This window comes from Cydia strobilella, chromosome Z (assembly GCF_947568885.1).
Source record: "Cydia strobilella chromosome Z, ilCydStro3.1, whole genome shotgun sequence".
Classification (NCBI taxonomy): domain Eukaryota; kingdom Metazoa; phylum Arthropoda; class Insecta; order Lepidoptera; family Tortricidae; genus Cydia; species Cydia strobilella.
In genome coordinates this window covers 6,049,217-6,062,440 of record NC_086068.1, presented here as the reverse complement: position 1 = coordinate 6,062,440, position 13,224 = coordinate 6,049,217, and the positions used below count along the sequence as shown (strand labels likewise).

The 13,224-nt window shown below is 37.3% G+C and overlaps 1 long non-coding RNA gene across 1 annotated transcript in view; it reads right to left on the bottom strand.

Moving 5' to 3' along the window:
• Positions 1-4,650: 4,650 nt before the first annotated feature.
• The window catches only part of LOC134754525 (uncharacterized), a 267,264-nt gene continuing 258,690 nt past the window's right edge, over positions 4,651-13,224 (bottom strand). The window contains exon 2 of the long non-coding RNA XR_010128931.1: positions 4,651-6,114. This is a non-coding gene — a long non-coding RNA (uncharacterized LOC134754525). The remainder of the gene's footprint in view (positions 6,115-13,224) is intronic.

Below are 13,224 nucleotides of genomic sequence, written 5' to 3'. Positions count from 1 at the left end.
TTGTAATATGATGTTAACGTCATCCAGTTTCAACGCATGTTTTAAGTGATACAATTATGACTTTTATTCTTTACACTACCTACCTAAACCTAAACCTGCCTGTAGGATTGTACAACTACGCATAAGGTGCACTAGGGTAACTTCGAAAGAGGGATAATATTGAAAATGTCAAATATCTACTTAGTAAACTTACGTTTACCTGGGTAAGCCTTTTGGGTAAAGCCCGAAAATTAAATCAACTTTAATTTGTATTCGGCGATTACCCGTACCTATACCTTCCTCTAGGTCTACCCAACACTGGGAGGGTAATGTCAGAAGTGATGATGCAGCACCTAACATTACCCAGCCAGTGTTTGGTAGACCTAGATGTGTATGGGTAAAAGCCAAGTACAGATTAATGTTGTTTAAATTTTCGGACTTAACCCAACGCGCTCGGGTAATACTTAGTTATACCAGGGTAAACTTGAGTTTAATTAACCTTCTAACATTACCCGTAACATATATACCAACAACATCTAAATGTATACTCATAGTGGACCAGATTCTGCCTGCGACTTCGCTGCGTGATTATTTCTACTGCCGTACCGTGGTACACGGGGCGCCGGCTGGCAGCGGCGTGGCGCCCGGCGTCACCTTGGTAGGCAGCATCGGCGCGGTTGCCGGGGCGTCATCATTGCGAACGTAACGGGTTTCCAACGAATTGAAATTATTGCAATTTTTAACCGACTTCAAGATTTCAAAGGAGGAGGTTCTCAATTCGGTTGTTTTGTTTTTTTTTATGTTTGTTACTCCATAACTCCGTCATTTCTGGACCGATTTTGAAAATTCTTTTTTTGATTATAAGTATATACATACAGATTGGTCCCGTTTTTGTCAAAAAGCAGTTCTGATGATGGGATCCATGAGGAATCGAAGGAACTCCTCAAATGTTAAAGGCATACATATAGTGATTTTAGTATTTTCATCAACAAATCAAGCACTTACATTTAAAAAAGTGACATTTGATGAAGTGGAACTGCTGATGATGATCAGAACGGAACTCTTCAATGACGCATAGTTCACGTTTGGCGATTTGTCCTCTTCGTTATGTTTGTTAAGCAAGTTAGGTTTTCAAGAAACATTTTTGGTAAGCTCGAGTTCTGATGATGGGATCCATGAGGAATCGAGGGAACTCCTCAATTGTGAAAGGCATACATATAGTGATTTCTGTATTTTTATCAACAAATCCAGCATTTCCATTTTAAAAAGTGACATTTCATGAAGTGGAACTGCTGATGATGATCAGAATGGAACTCTTTAATGACGCATAGTTTACGTTTGGCGATTTGTCCTCTTCTTTATGTTTGTTAAGCAACTTAAGTTTTTAAGACATATTTTTGTCAAGCTCGAGTTCTGATGATGAGACCCACGAGGAACCGAGGGAACTCTTCAAATGTGAAAGGCATACATATAGTGATTTTTGTATTTTCATCAACAAATCCAGTATTTACATTAAAAAAAGTGACATTTGATGAAGTGAAACTGCTGATGATGATCAGAATGGAACTCTTCAATGACACATCGTTCACGTTTGGCGATTTGTTCTCTTCCTTATGGACCCAGACCCAAACTTGGACCCGGACTCGGACCCGGACCCGGGTCTGGACATGGACCCCAACTCGGACCCGGACCCGGACCGAACTCTGACCCAAACTTGGAACCGGACAGCTGGACACGGACCCGGACTCGTATCCGGACCCAGACCCGGACCCAGAAATGCTACTAGAAAAGTGGGTTAGGTGGGTGGGTGGCTTTTGAACTGCGATTCTCACAGAACAGAACTGCTATCAGAAAAGTAGGTTAGGTTAGGTTAGAGCTGTGACCCTTACAGAAACGAAATGCTATCAGAAAAGTAGGTTAGGTTAGGTTAGAACTGCGACTCTAAAAAACGAAATGCTACTAGAAAAATGGGTGGTTTTACCTCCTTTTCTACATAATTAGGCAAAAGATGCTGTCTTTTTCATTTCATTGTCTAGAATCTGAGAGTGCACCATCAACAATAAGTGAACTTTCAGCGGCATCCCCCATTGAAGTCGGTTTTTTTTTCTTCAAAATTATTTAACCCTCCAATGGCAGATTGTCATTTTAGTGGCAAATTACGCACATGAACCCGTTTAGCCTAAATATAGCATAATGCGACAGCATAATGTTGTGAAACGCAACCCGAAGAGTGACAGCACACATTACTCGTAAACGAAAGCGGCCTCAATTAAGTTATAAAATGCGGGGACCCGCCAAAAAATGCTAAATACACCTTTATTTACGCACTTCTGAGGCGATTTGGGAACGAGTCTCCTGTACCACAAATTGCAACTATCTTCGCAAGTGCGCATAAAGCTTTAGTTGTCATTGGAAGAGTCACCTTGTTCATTCTTGTTATGGTTTGTTTTTAAGTGGCATATACGGAGCGAAAGGAGTTTTTGAAAGTTGCAATATAAATGGCATGTTGGACGCATGCCAGAGGAATCACACACCGGTTCTTTTAATTGTGCGTAAAGTGTTAAACGAGATATTGACATGCTCTGGGCGTTTCAGACGGCACTGTACTAATTGACGGCCTTGAAAATAAACTCGGGCATCACAATACAAACACAGGTTTTTTATATATTATATGTCATTAACTTTGGAAACTATTTAGGACGCTCACCGACCTCGTAGTCATTATTTATATTGTAGGAAACTCGAAAATTGAATTCTTCTGAAACTAGCTGCACGCCTATGTGTTTTTCAAACGGGAAGGGTAGGGTGTAATTTTTTTTCATTTCATGCAATTTAGTAGGGTAGCCGAACAGGCTTTAGGTTACATTTCGTTCATGTCGTCTCGGATATGGGTGAATATGGTAAAATGCATTCAATATAATGCCCTGTACACAAATATATGAGCAAGCGCGAAAGTGGTAGGGGTAGTTGCTGTGACGTCATAAAGTCGGCAGTACAAAGTTTTAAACTTTTTTCTTTTAAACATACCATGTGGGGTACCAAATGAAAGGGATTTGTGAGTAGATCACAAATATATCATACATTTTCATTACTTGGTCTAACAAATTATTAGAAAACGTTCAAAAATTTCACAATCCACAGTTGACTTTATTTATTTTATTTATTTAAACTTTATTGCACAAGCAAAGAAAAATGTACAAATGGCGGACTTAATGCCAAAAGGCATTCTCTACCAGTCAACCATTAGGTCAAACAGAGACATAAATGTGTGCAGGATAGATTTATAAATTATTACGAGAAATAGAACCAAAAAAAGTCAAATATTATGTATATATATATAAACATAATAACGTAAACTAACAAAATTATGATTAAATACTAATACTTATATGATATACAAAAGATAAACTAATACATATTAGTACATACAAGATGGAGAACATTATTTAAATTCTTCTGACAGAAGATGCTTGCGGAGTAGACGCTTAAAAACAGGCTTGCTTGGGGCTTGTCGAATCGAGAGAGGCAGGGAATTCCAGAGACGGATTGCCTCAACGGCGAAAGAGTTGGACATAAAACCAGTACGGTGAGAAGGGATGGAGAGTTTGAGTGAGCGGGAGGAACGCAGTTCACAGCCTAGACGGGGGGCGACAAAAGTGAATTTACATTTAAGATATCCTGGTGTAGAAGGCTCAACAAGATGGAAAATAATATACTCAGGATTCTAAGGGACTTTGAACTGCTCTAAATTGAAAATGACTGAATAAATTTTAATATCGTTGTTTCATTACGTAGAACGGAACTCAATTGCAATAGGGTTTGACTCTAGATCCGATGAATACCTTATTTATCAACTACTTAATTATATTTTCATTGAGTCAATTCAAGTGAAATTGGTTGATAAAAATATAAGTTCTTACGCATCCATTCCGTGGCCCTCACAAGGTATACGTATTCTAGTCTTTCATGACTTAAACTCCTATATCTCCAAGGTGTGGCAGTCGGCGCCCCGTCCCAAGTTCGCTGACAACTCAGTCTGTCTGCGTGCTTCGCCTCGGGCCCCGATAGCCCGATTGCCGTCAACTCGGATGCCCCTGAGCTCCGCCAGGATTGTTTCGAACAGTATTCTAGTTGGTTAAATTCGAAACATGCTGTATTATTCTATAAAATGAATGTTGAATCGATTTCCTATTTTCGTGAACGGAATTTCCTTGGCAAGGGCCGAGTAAATTCCTAATTGATCATGTACGCACGTCCAAGTCAATGTACCACAACTATTTTCACACTGCACCGAAAATTGGCACCGATATCAGTATCACATAATAAAGATCATTACGGCTGTCGACAGTACCTACGGACAATTTGTATTTAATATTTACCTGTCTTCCAGTAGCCATCATAACTTAAGAGTTCAGGGTGCGTAGCCAAGATGCCAATGGTTTACGCTCTGTAGCGAACGAAACGCCAATGTCTGTTGCACTAATATGGAAGGGTGATAGAAAGAGATTACTACGCTACTCTACGGAGCGGCAACGATTGGCATGTTGGTTAGGCACCTTGCTCTTGTCTAAATCCTTTCAAAAAACTACAAAACGCTTTCGTTTATAAAATATGAAACTGACTAGTAAATAAAAAAAACTTAACCAGAAAATTTGAAGAAAAAGCACCATGTTTGTAATAATTTTGATTTATTTTGTACAATTTTATGAAAACAACGCTTAATCATTAAGAATTAAAAATTGTGATATCGAATTATTGCTGTCTGAATTGAAAATGTCGGGCAAATTCCAAATTTAGTCATATCCGATATTGTCTTAATTTGTATCATATACTCTAGTGAACAAGGTTTAAATTCCGATGCAAAATAAGGCTATGACTAAAATTGAAAATTACCGACACTTACGAATAAGAATGTAATTCATTAAAAAACTATGATTAACTAACTAATGCAACTACATGCTATGTACATGTGATGACATATGTGACTGTATAATGAGGTTAAGGTTGACAACAACTAGTCATTATATCGCGTAACGCCCACATATTTTGTATTAAACATAATAGTCAAGTAAATAAAATGTCAATAATGTATGATTTCTTTTGACCTAAAATGAAAAGGACATTCTAATGTCTGTCTGTCTTAAAAATTAAGAACATTACAGGCCAAAACACGTCAGTTTTGTCTACGGTACAGTCACGTCTAAAAATATCGATACGGACAAAGTGCCAAAAATACTACATCAATATATGGACAATGAATACATATTTTTGGCACTGACGTGACTGTACGACTACCAAAATAAGGCTAACTTTCGAAAATATAAAAGACAACTTTTGTCCTTTATATGTTAAAATCTGTTTGACATATTAATATACAGGTACACACCAAGAAAGGAAAGAATAAAAACCCTCTTTAAAACATCTTTAAAATATAAGAAACGTCACGAAAAAGAAATATTACTTAATCCTAACTACAAAAATTTTTATAACTTTAGTTGGTGTTCAACTCCTATACTAAATATATATATTATAATTTTTTAGTTCGTGTACCTGAACCACAGAGTAACCATAGTCATGGCGTCTTTGAGCTACTCTAAGTCCGGGGTCACACTAACAGGAAACGCCGTTGAATATCGCGATAATGGACACTTTTCGGCCACACTGGAATTATCGCGACAATCAACGGCGTCAGTGTGGCCGAGACATAAGGGCAAGCAGTACGTACTTGCAGTACGAAACCCTTACGGGATTACGATATAGCGAGATAGTGCTGCCGTCTATACAACTTTGGGAACATATCAAATTTGATGTATTCGACATTTTGCTTTGTGCTTTTTAACTCTCACACTACCACATAAAAATCATAAACTGAAGTAGATTTCATATATATATGTCTAAAGAAAAAGCAAGCAAGCCCACCAGTGGCGGAGGCCTCTGGCAAATATTGAAAATAACGTGTTTATTTCACCCAAGTCATAATCGGCTTTCCTACTGGCATTTGTTATGAGTCCTGCAGCGGTATCATGGTCGCATTTTTATCACCTGTCATGCCAGGCGTCACTTTCGCACTTACATATTTGTTAGAACGTGACAGGCATGGTGACAAATGATAAAGAGCCGACCATCTTAGCCCTACTGCTCACAACTACATCAGGCGAGGGGCACTCTTAAGAGCGCGGTTGTTTTATGCGATAAACGCAGCGTTAAACGCGATGTTTGCCGCACACCCATTTTACATCAGATAATCTAATGATCATACATTGTTTTACGCGGTAAACGCGGCGTTAAGCGTATAGTCATCTATCCTACATTCAGTTGATCGCATGCGTTCGACGCTGCGTTTATCGCATAAAACAACCGCACGCTTTACAGCGTAGTTTAGCGTAGGAGTTAGTAAATATCGAAAATAATTATTGTACTAAGTCAGGATTTCAGGTACACATATATGATAATAAAAATATTTACACAAATTATACAACGAACGGGACATTTCATAATTTATAGGGCGAATTAATGGAAAAAATATAACCCCAATAACGTTTTATTGAGGTGTAAATACAACTACTTAATTAATTAACTCGTTGAAAATTAATCTAGATTATTTTAGGAAACAACCATGAAGTTATAGTGTTGTATTCAGTAGGGTCAATATTAAGGCAACACCCAGTAGTAGTTAGTAGATAATATATGAAACCTCATACATACAGTTTTGTGCAAAAATATCTATGCAGCGTTTAAACTGATTACTTATTACATTCCATCAAATCTGCCTTATTTCTATTTCAACAATATATATTTAAAGTATTTTCATGTTCACAGAAAATACCATGAATTTGTTTTGTACCAACAAATCTTATCATCATCAGCCTACTCTCGTCCACTGCTGGACATAGGTCTCTCCTATTGCACGCCGTTGAGCACTATTTGCGGCAACTCTGATCTAACTCTTGCCAGCCGCCTTGCGAAGGTCATCGCTCCATCTAGTTTAAGGGCGTCCTGCCCTACGTTTGCCGATACGCGGTCTCCACTCGAGAACTCGTCTACCCCAACGGTTATTGGTTCTACGGCTAATGTGACCGGCCCACTGCCACTGCAGCTTGCTAATCCTGTGGGCTATCTCGACGACTTTAGTTCTCTGACGGATGATTTTATTACGAATACGATCCGTCGGAGAGACTCCGAGCATAGCCCTTTCCATAGCTCGCTGAGCGACTTTGAATTTATGGACCAGTCCTACCGTGAGTGTCCATGTTACCACAACCAACAAATCTGAAGCAATTTATTTACTACACTCTAGAAAGAGTAAAGAGTTAATGTTACGGATGACATACATTTGTTGCACTAGTTACGCTCTCATTTTAAAACATGCTTACTGATGTAGTGCATGTTTCCCATCGTATTTTCTCGGAAACGTTCGTATTTGTCATGCTACAGGCGGTCCCCTAAGTCAGAAGGCGAAAAATCTCCTTATATGATCATGTTTTTCTAAGAGGCGTTGATATTCGTAGACGTGGAAAAATATAGTATGTAGTTCTTGACTAGATTATCTTTAATAACATAGCTTCCGATACACGAAATATGACACTTCGCTCGATACAATTAATTCCCAAAGTAACCTATAACTCGGACTTTTAATCAAACTTTACTCGGTTATTTATTATGTGATACTATAAACAAAAAAAGAAGATAATACAATATTAACTTAAATAGTAATTTCATAGCTTTCGAATTTCGATATTGTAAGGTAACGTTTTTAAAATAAATAAAAATCGACCAAATTCGATCAAAATTGACACTTGGCGCGCATGATCTTTCCCGTTCTTTCTTGCGAAATGTGACAGTGACAGCGGCAAACCGATGGAACGGCCTTCAGTCAACCTCAATACTTTTTGTACTGAGACTGACTGAAATAGCAAGACACCTTCGCACGTTTCCGTGAAAATACGATGGAAAACAATTATTCACTACATTTGTAAATTGCATGAAACTAGGCATGAATATTTACGTAACATATCTGTCTGGTACTAGTTTTTGTTGCTAATAATTGTTACACAAAGAAAATAGATTAGAAGCTTTGTATTACAATTTCTAGCAACGAAAACTAGTACCAGACACAGATATATGTTACTTGAATTTTCATGTCAAATTACATGTATAGATATAGAACATTTAATACCGAAGTTATAAAAAGAACACCCCGTCAAAAAACCTCCGCCTGCGGCATTGACCCCATAACGCTGGCTGCTTTACCTCTCTGTATTGTCAGCGATACACGCTGGGAGAGGTTCCTAGACATAGTATATACAAGTAGTTACAGACGCGCCACCGAGCGACCGGGGGTAAGAGAAAGAATATTCATATAAAATTTGGGCAGCATAGGATTTTTTCTCTTTCACTCTTATAAATTTCGGTATTTCGCCAGCCTCCTACCTATGATGCCACCCGGACGGTGATAAGGTCAAAGCATGGCACTATTTTCTCTTTCCTCTTATAGGAATCGCAATAAGACTATCTTTCTCTATCAAATAGTGTCAGGCCCTTGGAGAGGTCGCATGTTATATTTCAGAATGTCGTTTTAAAATGACAGCGTAAATTTGATTGCATGGCGGCGGCTAGGTTCATGGGACTTATAACAGCAATCAATAAGGAATATTACGCGAAACTCTGCGCAGGTGGCGCCACTACCACAATCTGAGGGTCTATCGCGAAACAAGATAAACGAAATTTCGTTAGCTAACATCTCTATCACTCTTGCATATTCGAGCGATAAAGAGGCAGATAGCGAAATTTTGGATTCGCGTTTCCCGGTAGGTCCTCTGTAAACAAACCGCCTTGATGCATCAATGTCATAATGTTATTATCTCTGAAAACTTGTCAAAAACCTGTTAAAGGCACAGTATGTATAAGTTACTCTATGGTTTACTAAAAAGGCTAGTGCTACAATCTGGTGGCAGAACATTGCAGTAATATCTCCTATTGTGACGTAAGTCAATGTCAGATTTGGAAGAATTGATGGAATGTTTAATATTTTAAATCGGTTTTATTGTGATGACAGGAGTGGTAACGTCAGCAGAATAGATATTCATATTGAAAACTGTACCTAACTGCTTTTACACTTAACTTTACAGAGATTAACTACCTTTATATATTTTTAACGATCAAACTACGATTTCATACTCCTTTATTGAATAAGATATTATAGTCTGTTTTTTTATTCCGTAGACTAAAATGACATTTCATGTGTTGCTAGTTTTTTACGTCTTATAAATAGTGATGTGCTACAACCGGTACTGACCGGAAATAAACTATTGGGAGGTACTTATATTAAATTTGTTGATGAAGACGAGAGAAAACGCACTGAATACCTCCGATCACTATACGAGTAAAGTAACGAATGTCGAATACGTAAACCCAAAAATACCAAAATGGCGTTGCGTCAGGTCGGCGATACGTCAATGTAATTTTTTTAATGTTTGAGTAGATTAGTAGTGAGTAGATTTTATTTATTGATTATTTCCCATCATGTAGCGAGTAGATTTCATTTATTGTTTATTTTGAATCTAAAATTAATTTAATATTTATCGGTTATTCACAAACCGAAATCAAAGATCAGCACTGTTTGTCTTAAGCTGGTCACATTATTTCTACGTTTGACATTTGTAGTTGTCATTTTAGTCTACGGAATTAAAAAAAACATACTTCAGTGACCCTACATAACGCAGTCTGTTCTTAGCCGTTTTCAGACGATTTCGTAATAATGTCTATACCTCACAGTTTAACCGAGACAATTTCTTACAAGATTAAAAAATATACCATTCGACGAAATTGTCGTTTTCTACTTCTAGTCAAAATATTTTAGCTTGTAGGTTGATTGGTAACTCTATGCTGGGTGATATTGGGGTCCTGATCTTGAATGTCAAGAATGTGATAAGATACACTAAACAAATATGTTAAGAAATTTTTTCACGAATTTCCTATCGGTCCCATGGAAAACCTTGTTCAATATGACCATCTTTTAAGACATTCGGTATCAGGACCCCATTATTACCCAGTATAGCTCTGATTGGTAGGATCATTAAATATTTACTGTAAATCAATTAATAAAGGACAGTTAAAACATGTAATAGTTAGACAATATTCCTCTTTACTCATATTATTATTCCTTATCACTATCGAATATAGTACACTCAATAAAAGGAAATCACTTAAAATGCAACAAAACACAAAATATTCGATAAAGAGAAAACACTAAAACTATTAATGGTTAATTATTTGAGTGTACTATTTCGACGCCGCTTCACAATTTGGTCCACTTTACATTATGAATGCAATTTTTTTTTAAAGGTCTGGAGGCAAAAATTGTACTATAACGAATATTTCGATGATTATTAACTCTTTGAATCATAAATCATATTCCAAATGTCACTCACACGCCAACATCATGGGCAATGGGCACAAGCGTCAACGTAATTCTATTTAATTAAAATTTAATGAATATACGATTCAACGACTATGAGCGTTCTTAGCGTTAAACACAAAGGGTTATTGTACAATTTTTGGTCAGACCCATAAGGCCCTTTGCTTGAGCGGGTGCACGCCCGCGGGTACCATAGGGTATTTGACTGTAATTAAAATAAATTATTTTACACCATGGATGAAATAAAGCACCAGAAGATTAATAGAGAAACGTAGACAGCTGTTATTTTAAGACACAATTTCTATTTTAAAACCCGTATAAAACTATAAAGAGTACGTAATTTGATTGTGACGTCACATGCTAGTGTTTCATATAAATTCCATAGTAGTAAAATCGTTTTGACAGTTCGAAAACAGAAACTGATTTGACTAGTCAAATACCCTACTGTAGGTAAAATCAGGCGCACGCGTTCGCGCCAGTAAACGTTGCTCATACATTTTACAATTACGATTACCTTTAATTACTTTTAGTGTTTTAATAATATGCAACGATATAATATAATATAATATAATAATATGCAACTATATGCAATTTGGTACCTATGTACTTCTACTTATATTTAAATGTATATTTAGATTGATACTGATACTATTGTATACTGACTTATAACGATGTATTTTTAATAAATTTTAATTTTCATATTATTTTTTACCCCGCTCTGTGCACCCGCTCAAGTCGGCGAAAGACTTATACTATATCTAGCTAGGACGGTGTCTGTACAGCGATCATGGTATTCCAAGATCATAGGTACTACTATATTCATATAACTTTCTACTATAAATATTAGTCCGAGAAAAATCATATCTTTTTATAACAACGCCGATACGCCGTAAGTCATAACTATCACAAGTCTGTGAAACCTAGATATTCATGTGCGTTGGAAAGAGACAGCTATTATAACTGGCAGTCAAAAAAAAACTGAAACATCAACTGAAACCATTATAATGTTTTTCTTCTCTTCTTCTCCCTCGCGTTATCCCGGAATTTTGCCACGGCTCATTCCCATGAGCATAGGGAAACTAGGCCTTAGTGGGATTAGTCCGGTTTCCTCACGATGTTTTCCTTCACCGAAAAGCAATTGTTAAATATCACATGATATTTCGTACGTAAGTTCCGAAAAACTCATTGGTACGAGCCGAGGTTTAAACCCGCGACCTCCGGATTGAAAATCGGAAGTCACGAAAAAAATGGCCAAGATGAATGACATCTACTTTTTAGTGAAATCGTCATGGTTATCGCTTTCTAGGTTGTACGAGTGCGGATCTCGTCAGTAAAGTTGTCAGTCACTTGACTGGCGGTCCGAAGTTCACCGTGACCGCTAGTTGATTATATCAAAGAGAATTAAGAAGATATGAAGGATTTGCCACACTGGATGCGTTTTGCGTTCTGTCAATGTTGTTCATACATAATGCGGGTTTGACCTGACCGCTGACCGCTGACCGCAGAACGCAGAACGCATCCAGTGTGGCAAATCCTCAAGAGTGCTCACTCCATACATCAGTTTCGTTACCAAAACGACTATTATTTTCGTAGACTTATATTAACCGGGATATGGACCGTGATTACCTTTTGTATTCATGGAACTGCGTCGAAATATCGGGAGCTCAAAAACAATACAAAAGGTGATCACGGTCCATATCCCAGTTAATATAAGTCTAGTGAAACTACATACATATTTTCGTAGGCTACATCTAGCGTCAAGTAGCGGAACTATCAGTACTGCAATAGATATCGCGTCGAAAAGTCTAATGCTCAACGATTTTCCACTAATATTATAACCGGCTTAACCTGAACTCTATTTTCAACTCCTTCTGCTTATAATATTAGTTATAAATTGTTGAGCAATACACTTTTCGTCAGTCGCGACACATGTGACATTTAGTTGGGTTGTTTAAGGGGCTACCTGAGATTTTCATCGATTTTTGACAAGTTTTGAATCGTATCTCCTACTTTTGCACTACATATAGAATTATAAGACAAGCGGCTATCGGTTCTTCAATCTTTTATCGCCATTTTTGTCTACCGGATTGTGAAAAAAATGAATACTTATTTATATTGTTTTAAACATTGTCTAAAAATACACTTTTTTCGTATCTCGATTGCTGGGAAAGATCTTACTTATACGAAATCTACATATTTGGGTTCGTCTTAGACGTCTCTAAAAAATTGTCTAAGGTTTTAATTTTAAACTAATTAACACAAAAGTTATGGCCAGAAAACCAGTTTTTTGGCCTAAAATTGTTCAACTTTGATGCCAAATATTTCGAAAACAATGAACTTTGAAGTAAATATGGGATACTATATTGCTAAAATCTGTTGCTGTTAATATGATAAGCTACAAAAAACATTAGAAAACTAAGGGATTCAAATCGAAGGTCATTGGGGCATGGGATCCCCTTAACCTGTATGTTGATTAGCTGATTGGCGAGCTGAGTGGCATTCATATCGGTTGCCGCCTTGATAATATCACCGTAAATAATATAAGTTATGCGGACGATATGGTGCTACTCAGTCCGTCATTCTATGGACTGCAAAAGCTAATTAAAATATGTGAAAGGTATGCGGATGCGCACGGCTTAAGGTATAACGTGAAAAAAAGTGAGTTCATGATTTTCAAAGGTAAGAACAAGTTGCCACTATACCACCACTTCTCTTAAACGGTATGCCTTTGAAGCGAGTGTCACAGTTCAAATATCTGGGCCATGTGCTAACCGAAGACCTTAAAGACGATAAGGATATAGAACGTGAGCGAAGGTCATTGTCCGTTC